The sequence below is a fragment of the Bos javanicus genome, chromosome 5 (assembly GCF_032452875.1).
Source record: "Bos javanicus breed banteng chromosome 5, ARS-OSU_banteng_1.0, whole genome shotgun sequence".
Lineage (NCBI taxonomy): Eukaryota > Metazoa > Chordata > Mammalia > Artiodactyla > Bovidae > Bos > Bos javanicus.
In genome coordinates, this window is record NC_083872.1 from 23618528 (window position 1) to 23644886 (window position 26359).

The following is a 26359-nucleotide window of genomic DNA, read 5'->3' on the forward strand; positions in this document are numbered from 1 at the left end:
TCCCTACCTGTGATACCCAAGAGCTCATGGTAAGGCTAATAGGTAACCTCAGATGTCATGGGTGGCCTCCGAGATATAAACAGTTTATTTGGTTCCCATGACATATCTCTTTTAGGTCATGTACTAACATTAGCTTCTACGAGCCTGTGATTCATGTACACATAGCTCTCCCATATCTGCTCTCTAGATTACCCACGTCCCATCGAAGGCTTCACTTGGCACAGACAAAGCATTAATTTAAGAAGGGGAAACCTTTTCTGGCACCTCTCCAAGCCAGGAGGTGTGTTGCTGACTTATAAACGCTGCTCCAGCACCTCCTCCCAGCACTTCCATGAAGTCAGTATCATCCTCCTTTACAGAAGAGTGAGGAAGAGGGCCACCTGACCTGCCCAGGTTGCACAGCCTCTCCATGGCAGCACCAAGACACAAACGAGGGGCTTCCCCACTCTGACACCCATTCTTTTTCTCTCTTTATCCTAGAGCGAAGTTGTTTTATCAGACACTTGCCTAAGTGACTCCAGCTCCCATCACTCTTTCAACTTCTGGGTGCTTTGGCAGTTTTAGTATATGCTGCAGTCCCTCTTCCAGGCAAAAAGGAGAGTCTTAGTCCTTAGAAACTTTTAAATACCAGGGCATCATTCATCTTCTTTCAGTTCAACAAGTATTTATTATAAGTATTTACCTGGTGCCTCACTTTGCACTGAAATCAGTAGCTCTGGGACCTATTGTCTGCAGGAAAGAGGAAAAGCATTATGTGCGTATGTTGCCCCAAAATTCATATGTTGAAGCTGTAACCCCCAGAGATGTGATGTGATGGTATTTGAAGAAATAGTCTTATGTTTAGATGAGGTCATGACGGGATTAGTGCCTTCATAAGAAGAGGAGCTCTCTGTATTTTTGAGAGTACAAAAAAGAGGTTCTGTGAGCACCCAGTGAGCAGGCAGCCATCTCCAAGCCAGGAGGGGAGCCCTCACCAAGATTACATCTGCTGGTACCCTCATTTTGAATTTCCCAACTTCTTGAACCATGAGAAATGTTAGTTCATTAAGTCACTCAGTCTATAGTATTTTGCTATAGCATCCCTTGACTAAGACCATGTGCTTAGTCACTCAGTCATGTCTGACTCTTTGTGACCCCATGGACTGTAGCCCACCAGGCTCCTCTGTCCATGGAGATTCTCTAGACAAGAATACTGGAGTGGGTTGCCATGCCCTTCTCCAGGGGATCTTCCCAACCTGGGGATCAAACCCAGGTCTCCTGTATTGCAGGTGAATTCTTTACCATCTGAACCACCAGGGAAGCCCAGACCAAGTCCATGGGGGACTGGAAATGTTAGGCTTACAAGTGATTCACTTCCCAGGCCAGGTCCTTGGGGCAGATATGGGAGCAGCAGATGAAGGGGGTTCTGATGGACCATTTGGAAGTGTGTTACCTCTATAGTAAATGACACTTAACTAAAGTAGCAGAGTTTGTCACTTTCTGTTAGGAACTCACATGTCCGTCAGCCCTTTGTCATTAAAGAGTTTTTACAGGGGCAAAGCAGTTGCTGACCACCAGGAGAGGTAACCCTTGGGGAGCTCTCTCTGGGGTGGGTAGGGCCATTGATAACCCTTCTAAAATCTCTGTAATGTGTTAATTTGACATAACTAACATAGCATTTTCTATATTAGTTACATATTAGATGGAAGGACTACATCAAAATAAGGAATCAGATGTTACATGTGATGAGTAAGATAACAGAACCAGATTTTGGGGTTCAAATCCTACCTCCACCACATACCAGCTGTGTGTCCTTGGGAGCCGAGCCGAGCCTCTCTATGCCCCAGAGTCCTTGAAATGAGGATCATAAATGTATCGAGCTCATGGGGCTATCATGAGAATTAAATGAGTTAATATATATAAGGCTTTTAAAACATCTGACCCCTAGTTGAATCTCAGTAAATATTATATAATACAGAAATATATATGCATACAAAGAAATTGTGTACAGAGAAACTTCATAGTTACAGAAACAGTATGAGCAAAAAGCCAGTCTTCTTTCTGTACCTGCAGCCCCTGTCTTCTGTGACATAATTCCCATGTCTGACAATTTGCATAAAGTGATGTTGGCTTCACCGCTGGGTCACCTGAAGGGAGTTATTAACTCCTTGTGTCATGAAATAATCTTTTAAATATAGACCCTAAAAGGTAGAATGGCAAGTTTGGGAAATGAAGATGTGTTCCTCTTATTTCTTTTTGCCTTGTTCCTTACTGGAGTTCGGTACAAAGAAAGGTTTCTTGCCAAGCTCATATTTGTTTCTGTGCACCAGTCCATGTGGTGGGCCTTGGCCATGAGGGGTAAATCCAGCTAGATCTCTGTCCTCAAGGAGCTCCTGTACTGGCAGCTGGCAACACAATAGACAACTATGGCACATGGTCTCTATCTGTCCTAATAGGATCTGGGGACAGAAGCATCCCCACAAGGAAAGATAGATCAAAGCAGAGCTTCGGGTGAAATCATATTCAGGTCTTTGAAATGACCCTCTATATACCCTCTCCTTATATAGCACATACTCAGTACCAAGCCCTTGTCTAAATACTTTACACATATTAACTCACTTTAGCTTATGCCCATGAAAAGATGTTAGTGTTCATCAGAGTACAATGTAATATGTAAACTGCAAAATGTGATAAAAATATTAACATATAATAAGTTAAAAGACAGAGGAACTAGGACTTCCCTGGTGGTCCTGTGGTTAAGACTCCATGCTTCCACTGCAGGGGACACAGGTTCAATCCCTGGTTGGGAAACTAAGATCCTAAATGTCATGCTGTGCCACCAAAAAAAAAAAAAAGATTCAAAAGGAATAATCAAGCCTGTCACCTCACCTCTCTGAAATATTTGCTTCTGCTTTTTGGCCACTGTGAAACTGGGGAGATCCCAGTCAGGCTAGGACATCAGATCTTATTGTCCTCCCAGGCCATCGACCCTCCCCTGAAGCCCCTCAACAAAATTGTTTGATCCAAAAAAAAAAAAAAAGCAGAGGAACAGAATTCAGACCCAATACCCTCACCTAAGCTCAAAATGATGAAAAAAAAAGAAGTCATCATTTTACAAAAATGCCTCGTCTCACTCCACTTCTAAGGTGCCTCATGGAAGCCGTGCAAACCAGGACCATTAAAGATAATAATAATTGGATTAATAGACAGAATTTATGGAACATCTACTGTGTTCCAAATTTGCATGTGTTTAATATTTGTGCATAACCCAGTGCTTAGGAATGGACTTTGGACTCGCACTACTTGGATATCTCAGGTATGTAATTACCACCTATAGAATGTTGAGACATTTCTTCACTTCTCACTGTCTCAGTTTCCTAATCAGTAAAATGGGGATAATAATTGTACATACCTCATAGGGTTGCTGTAGGATCAATTAAGTTAATATATACAAGACAGAGTAGTGCATAACACTTAGTAAAAGCAATAGATGTGCTTGCTGTTATTATTAAAATATCATAACATCCTCGTTGTTATTATACATTTTTGTGTAGATGATTTACATTTTAAGTCAATCTCTGCCAGGTGATCCAGCCAGAAAATAGCAGTGTAAAGAATGAAACTTGGGTGTGTCAGATTCCAGAGCCTGGGCTCTGAATGAGCCCATGGTGACCTTTACCCCAACTTGTAGCAGAGGGAAGTCAAACACAAGCTGATGAAGGCCACTGTCTCATGATGCACACAAGGCCCATAACCAAGGCCATCGCCCTTGGCTTGCTCAGTTGCAACTCTCTTTGACCTCTGCCCACTTGAAGAGCCAATCCCAAGGGAGTTTGGAGCAAAGGGGTGGGGAGGAGACCTTTTGGTTGGGATAGCCACAGAAAGCCTCACCGGTTTGAGGTGGGGCGCAGTTCCTTATCACTAAGGAATCAATGCTAAACACTACTACAGACAAGAACCAGAGGTTTTATAATCAAACAGCCCTAGTCACTGCTGGGACCAGAGTGCCCTGCAGGCTGGTCAGATTCCCCAGACAACAAACTTGACTGTCCATAAATACACCCTCCAGGAGGAAGGAAAAAGAAGACAGGATGCTAGGGATAGACATTGCCTTTAGAGTCTCCTGGAATGGGTGAATTTAACTCAGATGACCATTATATCTACTACTGCGGGCAGGAATCCCTCAGAAGAAATGGAGTAGCCATCATGGTCAACAAAAGAGTCCAAAATGCAGTACCTGGATGCAATCTCAAAAACGACAGAATGATCTCTGTTCGTTTCCAAGGCAAACCATTCAATATCACAGTAATCCAAGTCTATGCCCCAACCAGCAATGCTGAAGAAGCTGAAGTTGAACGGTTCTATGAAGACCTACAAGACCTTTTAGAACTAACACCCAAAAAAGATGTCCTTTTCATTATAGGGGACTGGAATGCAAAAGTAGGAAGTCAAGAAACACCTGGAGTAACAGGCAAATTTGGCCTTGGAATACAGAATGAAGCAGGGCAAAGACTAATAGAGTTTTGCCAAGAGAACGCACTGGTCATAGCAAACACCCTCTTCCAACAACACAAGAGAAGACTCTATACATGCACATCATCAGATGGTCAACACCGAAATCAGATTGATTATATTCTTTGCAGCCAAAGATGGAGAAGCTCTATACAGTCAGCAAAAACAAGACCAGGAGCTGACTGTGGCTCAGACCATGAACTCCTTATTGCCAAATTCAGACTTAAATTGAAGAAAGGAGGGAAAACCACTAGACCACTCAGGTATGACCTAAATCAAATCCCTTATGATTATACAGTGGAAGTGAGAAATACATTTAAGGGCCTAGATCTGATAGATAGAGTGCCTGATGAACTATGGACTGAGGTTTGTGACACTGTACAGGAGACAGGGATCAAGACCATCCCCATGGAAAAGAAATGCAAAAAAGCAAAATGGCTGTCTGGGGAGGCCTTACAAATAGCTGTGAAAAGAAGAGAAGTGAAAAGCAAAGGAGAAAAGGAAAGATATAAACATCTGAATGCAGAGTTCCAAAGAATAGCAAGAAGAGATAAGAAAGCCTTCTTCAGCGATCAATGCAAAGAAATAGAGGAAAACAACAGAATGGGAAAGACTAGAGATCTCTTCAAGAAAAGTAGAGATACCAAGGGAACATTTCATGCAAAGATGGGCTTGATAAAGGACAGAAATGGTATGGACTTAACAGAAGCAGAAGATATTAAGAAGAGATGGCAAGAATACACAGAAGAACTGTACAAAAAAGATCTTCACGACCCAGATAATCATGATGGTGTGATCACTGACCTAGAGCCAGACATCCTGGAATGTGAAGTCAAGCGGGCCTTAGAAAGCATCACTACAAACAAAGCTATTGGAGGTGATGGAATTCCAGTTGAGCTCTTTCAAATCCTGAAAGATGACGCTGTAAAAGTGCTGCACTCAATATGCCAGCAAATTTGGAAAACTCAGCAGTGGCCACAGGACTGGAAAAGGTCCGTTTTCATTCCAATCCCAAAGAAAGGCAATGCCAAAGAATGTTCAAACTACCACACAACTGCACTCATCTCACACGCTAGTAAAGTAATGCTCAAAATTCTCCAAGCCAGGCTTCAGCAATATGTGAACCGTGAACTTCCTGATGTTCAAGCTGGTTTTAGAAAAGGCAGAGGAACCAGAGATCAAATTGCCAACATCTGCTGGATCATGGAAAAAGCAAGAGAGTTCCAGAAAAACATCTATTTCCGCTTTATTGACTATGCCAAAGCCTTTGACTGTGTGGATCACAATAAACTGTGGAAAATTCTGAAAGAGATGGGAATACCAGACCACCTGACCTGCCTCTTCAGAAACCTATATGCAGGTTAGGAAGCAACAGTTAGAACTGGACATGGAACAACAGACTGGTTCCAAATAGGAAAAGGAGTACGTCAAGGCTGTATATTGTCACCCTGCTTATTCAACTTATATGCAGAGTACATCATGAGAAATGCTGGGCTGGAAGAAACGCAAGCTGGAATCAAGATTGCCAGGATAAATATCAATAAACTTAGATATGCAGATGACACCACCCTTATGGCAGAAAGTGAAGAGGAACTAAAAAGCCTCTTGATGAAAGTGAAAGAGGAGAGTGAAAAAGTTGGCTTAAAGCTCAACATTCAGAAAACGAAGATCATGGCATCTGGTCCCATCACTTCATGGGAAATAGATGGGAATACAGTGGAAACAGTGTCAGACTTTATTTTGGGGGGCTCCAAAATCACTGCAGATGGTGATTGCAGTCATGAAATTAAAAGACGCTTACTCCTTGGAAGGAAAGTTATGACCAACCTAGATAGCATATTCAAAAGCAGAGACATTACTTTGCCAACAAGGTTCATCTAGTCAAGGCTATGGTTTTTCCAGTGGTCATGTATGGATGTGAGAGCTGGCCTGTGAAGAAGGCTGAGTGCTGAAGAATTGATGCTTTTGAACTGTGGTGTTGGAGAAGACTCTTGAGAGTCCCTTGGACTGCAAGGAGATCCAACCAGTCCATTCTGAAGGAGATCAGCCCTGGGATTTCTTTAGAAGGAATGATGCTAAAGCTGAAACTCCAGTACTTTGGCCACCTCATGCGAAGAGTTGACTCACTGGAAAAAACTCTGATGCTGGGAGGGATTGGGGGCCGGAGGAGAAGGGAACGACTGAGGATGAGATGGCTGGATGGCATCACTGACTCGATGGACGTGAGTCTGGGTGAACTCCGGGAGTTGGTGATGGACAGGGAGGCCTGGCATGCTGCAATTCCCGGGGTCGCAAAGAGTTGGACACGACTGAGTGACTGAACTGAACTGAACTCTACGGGAGGTGAACTTCCCTGGTGGCTCAGATGGTAAAGCGTCTTGCTTTCAATGCGGGAGACCTGGGTTCCATCCCTGGGTCAGGAAGATCCTCTGGAGAAGGAAATGGCAACCACTCCAGTACTCTTCCCTAGAAAATCCCATGGACAGAGGAGCCTGGCAGGCTACAGTCCACTGGGTCGCAAAGAGTCGGACATGACTGAGTGAATTCACTTTAGGAGGTGAACTTCCCTGGTGGCTCAGAGATTAAAGCATCTGCCTGCAGTGCAGGAGACCTGGGTTCAATCCTTGGGTTGGGAAGACCTCCTGGAGAAGGAAATGACAACCCACTCCAGTATTCTTGCCTGGAGAATCCCATGGACAGAGGAGCCTGGAGGGCTATAGTCCACGGGGTCGCAAAGAGTCAGACATGACTGAGCGACTTCACTTTCACTTAGGAGGTGAACAAGATCAGGATGCCTCTTTTGACATCTGTGCTCCCTCTCCTCTTAGAAGAGTTAATGATGCTGATGGGCTCCTAGTGCCATCTTCCAAACATCCCTGGATCCTAGCCAATCACCAAAACAGAAGAGATGCTCACATGAGTGTATTAAAATATACAGACCATGGAAGAGAGCTCCCTTAGTACATTTCCTAGATGTGCAACTTTTGAATTCATGATGACTTTAGAACTTGAGCTTCCCTTGTAGCTCAGATGGTAAAGAGCCTGCCTGCAATGCAGGAGACCTATGTTCAATCCCTGGGTCAGGAAGATCCACTGGAGAAGGAAATGGCAACCCACTCCAGTCTTCTTGCCTGGAGAATCCCATGAATGGAGGAGCCTGGTGGGCTACAGTCCATGTGGTCACAAAGAGTCGGTCATGACTGATTGACTTCACTTTAGAACAGAACAAAAGTCATTAGACATACCTTTATCTTGTCATTAAATATATCTAGTGTCTTTGTTGAAAAATCATGCATTATTATGCAGTTTTGTACACTTTCAAAGGGCTTCTCTGGTGGCTCAGGGGTAAAGAATCTGACAGCCAATGAAGGAGACACAGATTCTATCCCTGGGTTGGGAAGATCCCCTAAGGAAATGGCAGTTCATTCCAGTATTCTTTCCTGAGAAATCCCAAGGAGAAAGGAATCTGGTAGGCTACAGTCAGACACAACTTAGTGACTAAATAACAACATGCTTTCAAAAGTATACTATAGTAACTTCAATAAATAAATCATTTTGGCTTTAAAAATACAAATCTCTTGGAAAGGGGTGGGTAGTGGGTAAGAAAGAGGCCCAACAAACATTAAGAAAATAATTGCTATGCATCCATTCAGTTCAATCACTCAGTCGTGTCTGACTCTTTGTGACCCCATGGACTGCAGCACACCAGGCCTCCATGTCCATCACCAACTCCCGGAGTCAACTCAAACCCATGTCCATCGAGTCGGTGATGCCATCCAACCATCTCATCCTCCGTCGTCCCGTTCTCCTCCTGCCCTCAATCTTTCCCAGCATCAGGGTCTTTTCAAATGAGTCAGCTCTTCACATCAGGTGGCCAAAGTATTGGAGTTTCAGTTTCAACATCAGTCCTTCCAATGAACACCCAGGACTGATCTCCTTTAGGATGGACTGGTTGGATCTCCTTGCAGTCCAAGGGACTCTCAAGAGTCTTCTCCAACACCACAGTTCAAAAGCATCAATTCTTTGGCACTCAGCTTTCTTTATAGTCCAACTCTCACATCCATACATGACCACTGGAAAAACCATAGCCTTGACTAGACAGACCTTTGTTGACAAAGTAATGTCAACTCTTTGTAAGGTAACAAAGTAATGTCTGCTTTTTAATATGCTGTCTGGGTTAGTCATAACTTTCCTTCCAAGGAGTAAGTGTCTTTTAATTTCATGACTGCAGTCACCATCTGCAGTGATTTTGGAGCCCAGAAAAATAAAGTCTGACACTGTCTCCACTGTTTCCCCATCTATTTGCCATGAAGTGATGGGACCGGATGCCATGATCTTAGTTTTCTGAATGTTGAACTTTAAGCCAACTTTTTCACTCTCCTCTTTCACTTTCATCAAGAGGTTCTTTAGTTCTTCTTCACTTTCTACCATAAGGGTGTTGTCATCTGACAACATGACAGCATGACAACCTCAGATATACCTGAGGTTGTTGATGTTTCTCCTGGCTATGCATCATCCTTTCATTAATTCTGGAGGGGTTGAGGGGAACACAGTGGACACGCCATGGCCTTAAGCCCTGTGTTTCTGGGTTTTAATCCACTCAGAAAGACCTGGATTCAAATCCTAGCTCTATCCATTGTGTGTGACCTTGGGAGGATTTCATGAACTTCCTGTCCTTATCTGCAAACAAAGATAACAATATCTAGCTCTGATGGTTGCTTTGCGTAGATGAGATGGTTAGTGATGAGAAGTGCTCAGTCTTATGTATGGCCCAGTCTCGGCTCAAAAATGTTACCCTTCTTCCTCCTATACTGCTACTGCTTGCTAAGTCACTTCAGTTGTGTCCGACTCTGTGCGACCCCATAGACGGCAGCCCACCAGGCTCCCCTGTCCCTGGGATTCTCCAGGCAAGAACACTGGAGTGGGTTGCCATTTCCTTCTCCAATGCATGAAAGTGAAAAGTGAAAGTGAAGTCTCCCAGTCGTATCCGACACTTAGAGACCCCATGGACTGCAGCCCACCAGGCTCCTCCATCCATGGGATTTTCCAGGCAAGAGGACTGGAGTGGGGTGCCATTGCCTTCTCCATCTTCCTCCTATACCCCCCTCCTATACCCCACCTCCTCTTAAATGTCCTTCAGTTAGTCACCTGGACTTTTTGTTATACCCACAGCTATTTGTTCCTCTCAATTTTCATCCCTAGATCTTAGAGCAGTGATCAGCTACTTGGTAAACATCCATGCATCCAGACTTAGTTATGCTATAACTTACGTACTTGTTGTGAGCTGCTGGGGACAGGAACTGTGCCAGCCAGCAACAGGCATGGTTGTGTTACTAAGTGTGCCCCATCCCATCTTGCAAGGTACCTGAACACATCCACCTTAAGCAGACAGGCAGGTGCCACAAATCAACTGAATTAAGATAACAAGAATGGTAAAGTCTATGAGAAACAGAAGAGTGTCCCCTCCACTGCAGATACTCCAATTCTGGTAAAGAAAATGCATTTTTCTTTTTTTCCAAACAAAACCATCTGTCCCCAGGACCTGCACCTCTGGCCATAAATTTGCCACCATAAACAGAGCTTCCCAAGTCATACATATTTTCTTATACATGATCTCATTTGATATTCAGCAATCCCCTGGAGAAGAGAATGGCTACCAACTCCAGTATCCTTGCCCAGGAAATCCCATGGAGAGAGGAGCCTGGTGGACTACATTACATGGGGTTGCAAAGAGTCAGACATGACTGAGCAATGAACACAACACAACATTTCTCTGAAGTAAGCGTAGTTGAGTTCACCTTATAGGCAGCTGACAGAGCAAGAAACGGAGGCTCAAATACCATGATTTGTCCAAATCAAAGCTAGCTAACCAGTGGCTAACCAGAGATTTTAATCCACGTCTTCTAACATCAGTCCAGGACCCCTGCTTCTCTTTACACTGCATACTGTCCTTGATGTGCTGTGGTTTTTCACCCGCTTAGGTCCTCTGGGACAAAACCTAAACCTCATCAGAAGGTTAGACCTATGTCAGGTTTAAACTCCCATGTCTGTCTAAAATTCTGACCCAGATGTCCCTGAAAACAGGGCTTTCTTCACAGCCAGAGGAACATGTTTTATTCAAGCTGTCTGCACCAGGAGTTAGGTAGAGAGACGCCAGGCAGAATGGTGAAAGGAACTCTGCTCCCCAGTAGGAGTGAGGAAGCAGGCTCCTCGTGCCAATGTGAAAAGTCTTTAAAGGGATATGAGTTTGTAAAAGGAGAAAGAAAAAGAAGGCAGAATCACAGCAGCTGGAGTAAACAAGCATCTGATTCCTCTAGGCAAGTGTTGTCCAATAGAATTAAAATGTGAGCCACACATGTAACTTTATGTTTTCTAAGGACTCACATTTAAAAAGTAAAAAGAAGCAAGAGGAATTAATTTGAATACTACATTTAATTTAAATCAATATATCCAAAATAGCATCATTTCAACATGTAATCAATATAAAATTATCAATGAGCTACTTTGCATTCATTTTTTTTATTGCAAAGTATTTGAAATTCCATATGTATTTTACCCATACAGCTCATCTCCTTTGCTCTAGCCACATTTCAAATGCTCAGCAGTCACATGTGGCTAGCGGCTGCCATAATAGACAGCACATACCTGAGCCAAACAAACTCCTAAGAGTCTGTATTTCTGGTGTAGTGGAAGTGAGTGATGTACTTGAAGGCCAGATCTGACAGCATTCTTTAAAACCACAGAGAGACCTTATTTCCCATTTTACTAATCCAATCTCAAGATAGGTCTTTGGGAGCCACCTTTAAACCCTGCCACCATTTGGGGAACAGCTGTATCAGTTTCCAGCCAGTTGCTCTCCAAAGCCAATCCGAGCCATTGTGTTTGGCAGCCTGTTTTCGCCTTGCAGCAGTGCAGTCCTCAGCACGTCTCCTTTCAAATACCTATTAGGCTGGTTCTGTCTTCAGTGGTGCCATGACCGGTGGTGATTAGGGTGATGTGTTTTACGTGCCCAAGTTCTCAGAACAAATTACACAGTGTGAGTGGCATGGTGATTAAGAGGCTGCATATAAAGACTAGAATTGTTACATTTGCATGTGTCTGAATAATGAGATTCCTATCTCCATTATATGGCAATGAGGTAGAAATTGATAGTATTATTAACTGTTTACACAGTAAGCACAATTTTCTATTCTCTCTCTCTCTCTTCAGCTTCTTTCAAAGACATCAAAACCTAGAAGAGACAACCAGAGGCCACTAACTCACCCTCCCCTTGATGAGTCCCCAGCAACCTTACCAAATAGAAGTTTTCCATAGCAAGACATTTCAACATCTTGTCAATAAGTCCTCCAGCTTCCTTCCAAAAGGAGCCCAAGACTCAATCTTGTGGTTTCACAGGAAAAAAGATTACAGTGTAGAGAGGCAGGGTTTGTCCACGGTCACACAGATATAAAGAAGACCGGGTTCCAACAATACCCATTCCTTCTCCAGTTCTCATCCTCTGGCGCCTGGTTGAAGCTTTGGAATAACGGAGTCTCATCTTCCAGTCTAATTACATATTGGACATTCTGATCACACACCCATTTTCCTACTAAAGAGATGAAGAAACCAACTGAAATTATACTTTGATTTCCCAAACACAAAGACCTTTGTAGTTGACTGTAGAAATAAGCCCTAACTAGCCACTGAATCAACAAACATCCATTTGTGCAGCAACGAAATAAATATATAGGGAGAGAGTTAGTTGTGGTGGGTTATAGAACAGGGAAAGGGAAAGCTGTGATTAAGTGTTTTGTGGCTGTGCTCCCAGCAGTGGAACATTTTCCCATCAGCCATGTAGCAGTGACAATTTTGATATCAAGAGTAAGATCAAGGTAATAATATCCAAAGGCACTCTTTTTATCAAAACATATCATCAGTGTAGCAACCCAGAAATGCATACCAGAGAGTGCCTCACTAGCAATGTTGCAGTAGGTAGGGGACAAAAACCCTCTTCAATTAAGTCCTAACACACCAGTGCTTTAGTGATGGAATAAACAACTGCAGACAGAGTGAAGGTTAACTACATCTGTGTAAAAGAAAAGATGGAATAAAGAGATTTATCAAGTAAATGGTGGCATCAGCTTAATGTTTATGGTAGTTAAATAAATGCATGAACAGTTGTAATGCTGAATTCCATTAATAAATATGATGATGACATAGACTGGAATGGAGTATTATTATTCATTGTGTACTAAAATGAACTGTTTATGATCTATCTTAAAGTTTTTGGTTCTTATTTTAGTCGCTAAGTCATGTCCTACTCTTTTTTGACCCCATGGATTGTAGCCCACTAGGCTCCTCTGTCGGAGAAGGCAATGGCAAGCCACTCCAGTACTCTTGCCTAGAAAATCCCATGGATGGAGGAGCCTGGTAGGATGCAGTCCATGGGGTTGCTACGAGTCAGACTCGACTGAGCAACTTCACTTTCACTTTTCACTTTCACGCAATGGAGAAGGAAATGGCAACCCACTCCAGTGTTCTTGCCTGGAGAATCCCAGGGACAGCAGAGCCTGATGGGCTGCTGTCTATGGGGTCGCACAGAGTCGAACACGACTGAAGCGACTTAGCAGCGGCAGCAGCAGCAGCAGGCTCCTCTGTTCATGGGATTTCCCAGGCAAGAATACTGGAGTAGGTTGCCACTTGCTTCTTCAGGGGATCTTCCCTATCCAGAGATTGAACCCATATCTCCTGCACTGGCAGGTGGATTCTTTACCACTGAGCCAGCTGGGAAGCCCATCTTAAAATAGCTAGAAAGGTCAATTACTTCTTTACCCCATCAGTAATCAAGGTCTTGTCCTGCAAGTCAAAACTGAAGGAGCTCTGAGCAGCATAAAGAACAAGACAATAGAGACAGAGACTTCCCTGGTGGTCCAGTGGTTAAAACTCCATGCTTCCAGGGATCACAGGTTCAATTCCTGGTCAGGGAACTAAGATTCACATGGTATGGCCAGAAAGAAAAAAAAAAGAAGAAGAAAATTGGGACATATTCAGTAGTGTATAAAAGAGGTTGTGAAACCCTTTCAGTCTCAACTTAAACTTCACTGGGTTCAGGGAGGTCTTTCTCTGAATCCACAGTCTCAATTAACTCCCCATTATAAGTTACTATACTTTTACATGCACTGTTTAACTCGGTATGTTCCTTAAAAGTAGGCCACAAGTAGGTGCTCACTATTAGTCTTCACTGCAAAGACTAAGTAGGGCAGGTGCCTATTTGCCTGACAGCTGATTCACTGATTCAAAAGGCAGAGCACCTACTGAAAAACCAAGCACTGTGCCATGTGTGCAAGTTACAAGTTGCGTTTAGATAATCATGTGTGCTCTATGCAAAGTGAAGGATAACAAGATAGAGAGCAAATGCATGAGAGCTGGGTCAGAAGAAGTCTCTCTGAGGACATGACATTAAGGAAACTAAACAGTGGGAGGTTCTGGGGGAGGGCACTCCGGGTAGCCAGAAGACAAATGGAAAGGCTCTGAGATGGGAATAAGTCCCTATAGTTGGAACTGAGTGAGTTGAGGGCAAGAGGGAGCCAAGGATGGTGATTGGGATGGATCACATACTTGCCACATAGTTAATACTCAATAAATAGTCAGAAGGGCGGGTAGCATATAATTCTTGCTGTCTTGTTTAAAAGCACAGTGATCAGCAAATAAAATTCAAGACTAGAATTTTGAAACTGAAAGAATAATGCAGCAGGTAAATAAGATGAGGTCTGGGGATTCACAGAATATGAAAGTGAGATATTCAAGGCAGTCTATAATCCACTCCAAAGTGCTGCAAAAGAATGTGGGGGCAAGGGAGCTAACTGCAGACTGACATCACATGGGACAATTTCCTGAAGGTATGAGCTAGTGTAAGCTGGACCTTGAGTCACACACAGGAATTTATTAAGTGGAATGAACAGGAAAGGAAGGGCATCACAGGGAAATCAGTCTTATCATGTTATCCTGATGGAATTACCACAGCTATTTCTAGGCCACTTAACTACCACACAATTGCCCTCATCTCACACGCTAGTAAAGTAATGCTCAAAATTCTCCAAGCCAGGCTTGAACAGTATGTGAACCATGAACTTCCAGATGTTCAAGCTGGTTTTAGAAAAGGCAGAGGAACCAGAGATCAAATTGCCAACATCCGCTGGATCATCTAAAAAGCAAGAGAGTTCCAGAAAAACATCTATTTCTGTTTTATTAACTATGCCAAAGCCTTTGACTGTGTGGATCACAATAAACTGTGGAAAATTCTGAAAGAGATGGGAATACCAGACCACCTGACCTGCCTCTTGAGACACCTGTATGCAGGTCAGGAAGCAACAGTTAGAACTGGACATGGAACAACAGACTGGTTCCAAATAGGAAAAGTAGTACGTCAAGGCTGTATACTGTCACCCTGCTTTCTTAACTTCTATGCAGAGTACATCATGAGAAACGCTGGGCTGCAAGAAGCACAAGCTGGAATAAAGATTGCTAGGAGAAATATCAATAACCTCAGAGATGCAGATGACACCACTCTTATGGCAGAAAGTGAAGAGGAACTAAAAAGCCTCTTGATGAAAGTGAAAGAGGAGAGTGAAAAGGTTGGCTTAAAGCTCAACATTCAGAAAACTAAGATCATGGCATCTGGTCCCATCACTTCATGGCAAACAGATGGGGAAACAGTGGAAACAGTGTCAGACTTTATTTTTCTGGGCTCCAAAATCACTGCAGATGGTGATTGTAGCCATGAAATTAAAGGATGCTTACTCCTTGGAAGGAAAGTTATGACTAACCCAGACAGCATATTAAAAAGCAGAGACATTACTTTGTCAACAAAGGTCTGTCTAGTCAAGGCTATGGTTTTTCCTGTGGTCATGTATGGATGTAAGAGTTGGACTATAAAGAAAGCTGAGCACCAGAGAATTGATGCTTTTTAACTGTGGTGTTGGAGAAGACTCTTGAGAGTCCCTTGGACTGCAAGGAGATCCAACCAGTCCATCCTAAAGGAGATAAGTCCTGGGTGTTCATTGGAAGGACTGATGTTGGAGCTGAAACTCCAATACTTTGGCCACCTGATGCAAAGAGCTGACTCATTTGAAAAGACCCTGATGCTGGGAAAGATTGAGGGCGGGAGGAGAAGGGGACAACAGAGGATGAGATGGTTGGATGGCATCACCGACTCAGTAGAAATGGGTTTGGGTGGACTTCGGGAGTTGGTGATGGACAGGGAGGCCTGGCGTGCTGTGGTTCATGGGGTCACAAAGAGTCGGACACGACTGAGCGACTGAACTGAACTGAACTAAGTCCATACTCTACTTTTTATACAGGCAAGAGGGACAATTTCATACATAGAATACAGAAGCTGGCATTGAAATGTCTTTACCTTAGGCTCATGTTGTCCCCTTGAATTCATAGGCTCCACCTTGAGTGGGGAATGTCCTACATTCAGTTTATAGTGAAACTGATGAGAATTGTGAATCTGGAAGGCATGTTCTAATTCTCTCATTCCGTGGAAGCTCACTAGCTTGCTATTCTTGTTGCGGTGGTTTAGTACCTTTTTAGCACTTTGCTAATTAAACCATTTGGAAGTTGTCCAGGATAATCTAGCCTCATATTATAAAGTCTGTAATATATGAGTCAGAGTGCCACCACCCAACCAATAGCCTGAATCAGAAACTAGATGTCTTTACTCCACCTTTTTATTTTCATTACCCCCACCTGGGTCTAATGAATGAAGTCCTATCAAATCTACCTCTCAAATAACTCTCAAATCCATCTTTATGCTCCTTCCTCACCACCACCACCTTATTCAGCCCTTTTTCACCCCTTCTCTGATTCCAATTTTTAAGTTCCACCATATCTCCCTTCATGCCTCTCAAATTCAAAGTTCAAGAAAACCGAGTTGTATACAATTCTCCCAAAGCCCCATGCTGCTGCAAGTCTCTATGCCTTTGTACTTGCAGTTAACTCTGCCTAGATTGTCTTTACCCTAAATGGACTCCTCTGATTCATCCTTTAAGACTCAGCTTAAATATCATCTATTCTCTAAAGCATTTCCTGTTTACCATTATATTATTTAGGATTCTTCAGAGAAACAGAACCAGTAAGATGTATATAGATAGAAAGAGATTTATTTTAAGGAACTGGCTTATGCAGTTATAAAAGCTGGCAAGCCTAAAATCTGCAGAGAAGGCCAGCAGGCTGGAGATTCAGGGAAGAGCAAATGTTACAATTCAAGCATGAAGGCCACCTGCTGCAGAATTCCCTTTTGTTTGGAGGAAGTCAGACTTTTGCCTACTCAGGCCTTAAACTGACTGGATGAGACCCATTCACACTATGGAGGGCAACCCATTTACTCAAAGTCCACTGATTTATACATTAATCTCATCCAAAAATACCCTCACAGAAAGACCCAGAATAATGTTTGACCATGTGTCTAGTCACCATGGCATGGCCAAGTTGACATATAAAATTAACCATCACAATCATGAGGAAGATTAGGATTTTTCCTTCTGTGATCCTGTAACACCGCACATAAAACTCTATTTTAGCATTTACTATATTGCTTCAATTATCAGCTGACACATCAAACTCCCCTCTCATGGGTACTCACCATATTCATCTTCCATTCTTAATGAAGCACAGTAAATACTTAATCAAATCAATGACTAAGTGAATTCATTTACTGTTCTTACGTTGTTAAGACCATATCGCACAAGCCCAATCCTTACAATAATCACCAGATCAGGGAATTATTGTTAGCCTCCCAGGAAAGAAAAATTTAAACAGAACACAAAGAAGTCATTAGCCCAATTTCCTGCTGAGAGGTCACAAATCCCAAAGTTCATTTAAAACCTTTGTCTCTTGATTAACAAGGCACAAAAGATGGCCGGACTTCCTTAAGCTTCCCTGGGCAACGGATGAACGGCCATGCAGATGACTCTAGCTATGATCATCCCAGCTCCTGCAACCACTGACCGACAGGAAGTTCCCTACAGCAGTCTGGACTTGTATACTGCTCCATGAGTCATATGTTCATAAATGTACCAGGCTTCTGGCTCAAAGCGTTTGTGGCATAATAACAGTCGAAAGACCATAATTCCAAGCATGTGTCATAGAGCAATTAGAACAAATTCCTGCCATTACTTTGAAACCAAGGATTCAAGGTGTGAAGGGCAAGAACTCTTCAATAGCCAAACAATGTAATTTCATTCTAGAACAAAGAGGGGATAGTATTTGGTGAGATGGACTTCACACTAAGGATTTTGCTAATAGCTGCAACGCTGTGAGAATTTATTACAATGTAGGCCTTATTCTAGAGCAGTTTATGTGTCTATCTTATTCCATTCTTACAATAGCTCTCTGAGTGGGTACTATTATGACCACATTTTACAGATGAGGCGGGGCGCTGAAACACAGAGATGATGTGATGAGGTTAGGGAGCAGCTCCGTGGAGCTTCAAAACTAGACAGTCTGGCTCTAAAGCCCAGCAACCCCATAGATGGCAGCCCACCAGGCTCCCCGTCCCTGGGATTCTCCAGGCAAGAACACTGGAGTGGGTTGCCATTTCCTTCTCCAAGCCCAGGGCTAGGGCACAATATAGCTCCATCAGAACACCTTAGAATCACAGGAGCAGATCAGGAGTAAGTAAGGGAGCTTTCAGAATACTCTCCTCTTTCTACCATATTTCACAAGGTTCCTTAGGACCTGCATCCCCATACCCCATCTATCATTCCCTCCTCACCCACACTTCCAAGCTTTATGCTCTCACCATCTGCAGTCTGCACTTCAACCAAAGTGTCTTGGTTCCATCAGCATCTCTTGACTGCAGGCACATACTTAGCATTTCCTCCACTAAGACTTTTCTCCCCTTCCTTCTCTTCACCTGACCGACTCCTGGTCCTTCTCAGGTGTCAACTTTGCCCTCACTTTCTCTAGAGAGAGCTCTCCTGACCACCCTGCCTGAGTTGAGTGCTCTTCTCCCTTATGCAGCTACAATTCTAATTTTCTCTATCACAGACCTTATCAGACTAAATGGCAATTACATGTTTTCATGGCCTGTCTCTTAACTGTGGTCTACATGTAATCATAATCAAATACCTTGCACGTATTCGACTATGGTAGACACTTAATAATCTTTGAGGGAAGGAGAAATATAAAAATGAATGAATTGAATAAATGCTGTTTATCAATTCTAGACCAAGCTTCTGTGGTGGCTCATTGCCACCTGACAAGCAGGAGATGTAGGTTCGAACCCTGGGTTGGATTCCTGGGAAGATCCCTTGGAGAAGGAAATGGCAACCCACTCCAATATTCTTGCCTGGGAAATCCCATGGACAGAAGAGTCTGGCGGGCTACAGTCCGCAGCGTCACAAAAGAGTCAGATGCAACTTAGCAACTAAACAGTAAAACAGCATCACTTCTAGACAGGACACTTTTAAGACATTCCCTAAAGAATCTCTAAGATTTCATAAAAAACCGATGCCTTACTGACATCTCCCTCTAACAACCTAAGAAACCCCTAGACTTCCATATTTGAGAGAAGGGATTCCAAGGATTAAGCATGAATGATATGTGAGGCTTTCCTTCTCCTCTTTCTATCTCTGAACCCAAATATCTGTTGTTAGATGGTACCCAGGAGACTTTTGAAGCCAAATGAAGCCTCTTGATACTCCTCTAAGGTGAATAAAATCGTGAAGAACTTTTCAAAACAGTATCTGGGTGTGGTCCAGCTTTGTGGGTGTAAATATGTTGTCTGTTTCATTATATTTTCACAAGTAATCCTCTGTCATGGATAAACTCTGCAAACAAGCTTTTCATGATTCCTCAAGAGCACTCCCTCAATTACAGCACGATATGTCACTCCTGATAACAAATATTGAGGGAACTGTGTACATCTTGAACATAGACTCCTCTCTGTCATAGGATAGAAAGTTGAAAGTCAGAGAAATGTGCCTGAGTAATGTTAAGTTGATTCCTCTTTCTGAAAGAGAGAAGGTAAGAACTACACTAGATGACAGCTGAGTGTTCCGATTTTTTACACTTTGAGCCTGTCAAGTCATAAAGTATGTGCTGTTACTAAATGGATGTTGTAAGCCAAATTGTGTCTTCGAGATTCATATGTTGAAGCATAACCCCTAGTTCCTCAGAATGCAATTATATCTAGAGAGGGCCTTTGAAGCAGTGATTAAAGATAAGATAAGGCCTTGAGTTCAATTCAGTTCAGTTGCTCAGTCATGTCCAACTCTTTGGGACCCCATGAATCGCAGCACGCCAGGCCTTCATGTCCATCACCAACACCCGGAGTCCACCCAAACTCATGTCCATTTAGTTGGTGATGCCATCCAGCCATCTCATCCTCTGTCGTCCCCCTCTCCTCCTGCCTCCAATCCCTCCCAGCATCAGAGTCTTTTCCAATGAGTCAACTCTTCGCATGAGGTGGCCAAAGTATTGGATTCTCAGCCTCAGCATCAGTCTTTCCAATGAACACCCAGGACTGGTCTCCTTTAGGATGGGCTGGTTGGATCTCCTTGCAGTCCAAGGGACTCTCAAGAGTCTTTCAACATTACACTTCAAAAGCATCAATTCTTCGGCGCTCAGCTTTCTTCACAGTCCAACTCTCACATCCATACATGACCACTGGAAAAACCATAGCCTTGATTAGACAAACCTTTGTTGGCAAAGTAATATCTCTGCTTTTTAATGTGCTGTCTATGTTGGTCATAACTTTCCTTCCAAGGAGTAAGCATCTTTTAATTTCATGGCTGCAATCACCATCTGCAGTGATTTTGGAGCCCAGAAAAATAAAGTCTGACACTGTTTCCACTGTTTCCCCATTTATTTCCCATGAAGTGATGGGACCAGATGCCATGATCTTCGTTTTCTGAATGTTGAGCTTTAAGCCAACTTTTTCACTCTCCTCTTTCGCTTTCATCAAGAGACTTTTTAGTTCTTCACTTTCTGCCATGAGGGTGGTGTCATCTGCATCTCTGAGGTTATTGATATTTCTCCTGGCAATCTTAATTCCAGCTTGTGCTTCCTCCAGCCCAGTGTTTCTCATGATGTACTCTGCATATAAGTTAAATAAGCAAGGTGACAACATACAGCCTTGACGTATTCCTTTTCCTATTTGGAACCAGTCTGTTGTTCCATGTCCAGTTCTAACTGTTGCTTCCTGACCTGCATGCAGATTTCTCAAGAGGCAGGTCAGGTGGTCTGGTATTCCCATCTCTTTCAGAATTTTCCACAATTTATTGTGATCCACACAGTCAAAGGCTTTGGCATAGTTAATAAAGCAGAAATAGATGTTTTTCTGGGAGAAGGCAATGGCAACCCCCTCCGGTACTCTTGCCTGGAAAATCCCATGGACAGAGGAGCCTGGTAGGCCACAGTCCATGGGGTCGCGAAGAGTCGGACATGACTGAGCGACTTCACTTTCCCTTTTCACTTTTATGCATTGGAGAAGGAAATGGCAACCCACTCCAGTGTTCTTGCCTGGAGAATCCCAGGGACGGGGAAGCCTGGTGGGCTGCCGTCTATGGGGTCACAAAGAGTCGGACACGACTGAAGCGACTTAGCAGAAGCAGCAGATGTTTTTCTGGAACTCTCTTGCTTTTTCCATGATCCAGCGGATGTTGGCAATTTGATCTCTGGTTCCTCTGCCTTTTCTAAATCCAGCTTGAACATCTGGAAGTTCATGGTTTATGTATTGCTGAAGCCTGGCTTGGAGAATTTTGAGCATTACTTTACTAGCGTGTGAATGAGTGCAATTGTGCGGTAGTTTGAGCATTCTTTGGCATTGCCTTTCTTTGGGACTGGAATGAAAATTGACCTTTTCCAGTCCTGTGGCCACTGCTGAGTTTTCAAATTTGCTGGCCTATTGAGTGCAGCACTTTTTGACAGCATCAACTTTCAGGATTTGAAATAGCTCCACTGGAATTCCATCATCTCCACTAGCTTTGTTCCAGTAATTCTGGAGAAGCCCCAACCAGTAATGCTGAAGAAGCTAAAGTTGAACTGTTCTATGAAGACCTCCAAGACCTTTTAGAACTAACACTCAAAAAAGATGTCATTTTCATTAAAGGGAACTGGAATGCAAAAGTAGGAAGTCAAGAAACACCTGGAGTAACAGGCAAATATGGCCTTGGTGTACGGAATGAAGCAGGGCAAAGGCTAATAGAGTTTTGCCAAGAGAACACACGAGTCATAGCAAACACCCTCGTCCAACAACACAAGAGGAGACTACACATGGACATCACCAAATGGTCAACACCAAAATCAGATTGATTATATTCTTTGCAGCCAAAGATGGAGAAGCTCTATACAGTCAGCAAAAACAAGACTGGGAGCTGACTGTGGCTCAGGTCATGAACCCCTTATTGCCAAATTCAGACTTAAATTGAAGAAAGGAGGGAAAACCACTAGACCATTCAGATATGACCTAAATCAAATCTCTTATGATTATACAGTGGAAGTGAGAAATAGATTTAAGGGACTAGATCTGATAGATAGAGTGCCTGATGAACTATGGACTGAGGTTCGTCACATTGTACAGGAGACAAGGATCAAGACCATCCCCAAGAGAAAGAAATGCAAAAAAGCAAAATGGCTGTCTGGGGAGGCCTTACAAATAGCTGTGAAAAGAAGGCCTTGAGGGTGGGTCCTAATTCAATCTAACTGATCCTTGTAAGAAGAGAAAATGCACATGACAACACAGGGACAAGGCAGCCAACTACAAGCCGGGGAGAGGGGTCTCAGAAGAAACCAACTCTGACCACACTTTGACCTTGAGCTTCCGTGTTCCAGAACTGTGAGAAAATAAATTTCTGTTGTTTCAGCCCAGTTTGTGGCATTTTGTTATGGCAGCCCTAGCAAACTAATACAACAAATGATTAACAAACATTAAAGCAATACTAGAAGCCCAGTGCATGTATATATCTGCCATTCTTGATTAAGCATGCTTTATTCTGCATTTTTAAAACAAGTATTTTTCCTCTATGACCCACCTCCCAGAATATTGGAAATAAAAGCAAAAATAAACAAATGAGACCTAATTAAACTTAAAAGCTTCTGCACAACAAAGGAAACTATAAGCAAGGTGAAAAGACAGCCTTCAGAATGGGAGAAAATAATAGCAAATGAAGCAACTGACAAACAACTAATCTCAAAAATATACAAGCAACTCCTACAGTTCAATTCCAGAAAAATAAATGACCCAATCAAAAAATGGGTCAAAGAACTAAATAGACATTTCTCCAAAGAAGACATACAGATGGCTAACAAACACATGAAAAGATGCTCAACATCACTCATTATCAGAGAAATGCAAATCAAAACCACTATGAGGTACCATTTCACGCCAGTCAGAATGGCTGTGATCCAAAAGTCTACAAGCAATAAATGCTGGAGAGGGTGTGGAGAAAGGGAATCCTCTTACACTGTTGGTGGGAATGCAAACTAGTACAGCTACTATGGAGAACAATGTGGAGATTCCTTAAAAAACTGGAAATAGAACTGCCTTATGATTCAGCAATCCCACTGCTGGGCATTCACACTGAGGAAACCAGAATTGAAAGAGACACGTGTACCCCAATGTTCATCGCAGCACTGTTTATAATAGCCAGGACATGGAAGCAACCTAGATGTCCATCAGCAGATGAATGGATAAGTAAGCTGTGGTCCATATACACAATGGAGTATTACTCAGCCATTAAAAAGAATACATTTGAATCAGTTCTAATGACGTGGATGAAACTGGAGCCTATTATAGAGTGAAGTAAGCCAGAAAGAAAAACACCAATACAGTATACTAACGCATATATATGGAATTTAGAAAGATGGTAACAATAACCCTGTATACGAGATAGCAGAAGAGACACTGATGTATAGAACAGTCTTTTGGACTCTGTGGGAGAGGGAGAGGGTGGGATGATTTGGGAGAATGGCATTGAAACATGTATAATATCATATATGAAACGAGTCACCAGTCCAGGTTCATTGTACGATACTGGATGCTTGGGGCTGGTGCACTGGGACGACCCAGGGGGATGGTATGGGGAGGGAGGAGGGAGGAGGGTTCAGGATGGGGAACACATGTATACCTGTGGCAGATTCATTTTGATATATGGCAAAACCAATACAATATTGTAAAGTTAAAAAATAAAATTTTTAAAATAAAATAAAATAAAAAAATAAATAAAACAAGTATTTTAGTTTAAATAGTACCAGTATTTACTGATTTTTCAATAAGAAATAATTTGGGGGTGAATACCATTAAGCCAACTTAATTTCATTGTCAATTTTCTATGGCAATCAGTTAAATTATACCCAGTTTTGTTCTATTTTAACCTTTGTTCAGCTGAAATCATTTTCACTGAATCATTTTTATCGGCATGTATTTCCCAACAAAGATTCATTGGTCAGTGTTTTGTCAATATAAAATTTTATCAATTATAGCCTGTTATAAAATCCCTGCTATGACTATTAATTTTACCAACGTCAAATTTTCCAGGTCAAATGTTGTTGACAGTATTTGATTCTTTTGACAATTTTTTTAAATGTCACTTTTTTAATATTTTGATTTGTAAACCATGTACATAAATTTTATTTTTTAAGGTATATGATTTACTATTTTTTAGCGTATTCACAAGGTTATTCACCCATTACTACCATCAAGCTCCAGAATATTTTCATCACTCCCAAAAAACACTCTCATTACCCTCTCCTTGTCTCCAGCCTTTGGTGACCAATAATCTGCTTTCTTTCTCCATGGATTACACATTCTGGACATTTCATATAAATGAAATCATATAACATGTGACTTTTTGCATCTGGCTTCTTTCACTTACGTTTTCAAGGTTTATCTATGTGGTAGTAGGTATCAGGACTTCATCTTCATTCCTTTATATAGCTAAATAATATTCCATTATTGGACAGACCGTATTTTATTTATCAGCTGACTGACATTTAGGTAATTTCTACTTTATGGTTGTTATGAATAATGTGGCTATGAGCATTCATGTACAAGTTTTTTACAGACATATGTTTTTGATTCTGTTGCTTATGTACATACATGGATGTATACACACATACACATAGGGGTGAAATTATTAGCTATATGATAACTTTAAAAGCAGAGACATTACTTTGCCAACAAAGGTCCGTCTAGTCCAGGCTATGGTTTTTCCAGTGGTCATGTATGGATGTGAGAGTTAGACTGTGAAGAAAGCTAAGTGCCGAAGAATTGATGCTTTTGAACTGTGGTGTTGGAGAAGACTCTTGAGAGTCCCTTGGACTGCAAGGAGATCCAACCAGTCCATTCTGAAGGAGATCAGCCCTGGGTGTTCTTTGGAAGGAATGATGCTAAAGCTGAAACTCCAGTACTTTGTCCACCTCATGCGAAGAGTTGACTCATTGGAAAAGACTCTTATGCTGGGAGAGATTGGGGGCAGGAGGAGAAGGGGATGACAGAGGATGACATGGTTGGATGGCATCACCGACTCGATGGATGTGAGTTTGAGTGAACTCCAGGAGTTGGTGATGTACAGGGAGGCCTGGCGTGCTGCAATTCATGGGGTCGCAAAGAGTCAGACACAACTGAGCGACTGAACTGAACTGAACTGAACTTTGTACTTAACTTTTTGAGGAATTGCCTGACTGTTTTCCAAACTGGCTACACTATTTTACATTCCCACTATAATTTAAAAGGGTTTTAATCTCTAAGTTTTTAATTATCATTTGTTGTTATTGTTGTTTAGTTACTAAGTCATATCCAACTCTTTGCAACTCCATGGACTATAGCACACCAGGCTTCTCTGTCCTCCACTGTCTCCCAAAGTTTGCTCAAATTCATGTCCCTTGAGTCAGTGATACTAACTAACCATATCATCCTCTGTCGCCCCCATCTCCTCCTGCCTTCAATCTTTCCCAGCATTAGGGTCTTTTCAAATCAATCAGTTCTTCGTATTAGGTGGCCAAAGTATCGGAGCTTCAGCTTCAACATCAGTCCTTCCAGTGAATATTCAGGGTTGATTTCCTTAAGAATTGACTGGTTTCATCTTCTTGCATTCCAGGGATTCTTAAGAGTCTTCCCCAACATCACAATTCAAAAGCATCAATTCTTCAGTGCTCAGTCTTCTTTACGTTCAACTCTCACATCCATACATGACTACTGGAAAAACCATAGCTTTGACTAGATGGACCTTTGCTGGAAGAGTGATGTCTCTGCTTTTTAATACATTGTCCAGGTTTGTCATAGCTTTTCTTCCAAGGAGCAAGCATCTTCTAATTTTACGACTGCAGTCACTGTCTGCAGTGATTTTGGAGCCCAAGAAAATGAATCTGTCACTGCTTCCACTTTTTTCCCTTCTATTTGCCATGAATTGATGGGACTGGATGCCATGATCTTAGTTTTCTGAATATTGAATGTTAAGCCAGCTTTTTCACTCTCTTCTTTCACCCTCATCAAGAAGCTCTTTAGTTCCTCTGCACTTCTGCCATTCGAGGAGTGTGGTATGATATGGTATGGTGTGTGTGCTCAGTCATGTCTGACTGCAACCCCATGGTGTGTAGCCTACCAGGCTCCACTGTCCACGGGATTTTCCAGGCAAGAATACTGGAGTGGGTTCCCATTTCCTCATCCAGAGGATCTTGCCACCCAGGGACCAAACCCGTGTCTCTTGCGTCTCCTGCATTGATGGGCAAATTCTTTACCACTAGTGCTGCCTAGGAAGCCCCATTAGAATGGTATCATCTGAATATCTGAGGTTGTTGATATTTCTCCCAGCAATCTTGATTCCAGCTTGTGATTCATCCAGCCCAGCATTTCGCATGATGTACTATTATTAACCATGTGCAA

At 42.5% G+C, this 26359-nt stretch overlaps 1 long non-coding RNA gene across 2 annotated transcripts in view; it reads right to left on the reverse strand.

The window, feature by feature from the left end:
* The window catches only part of LOC133247229 (uncharacterized), a 306141-nt gene that overhangs the window by 248893 nt on the left and 30889 nt on the right, over positions 1 to 26359 (reverse strand). The gene's annotated exons all lie outside the window — the stretch shown is intronic.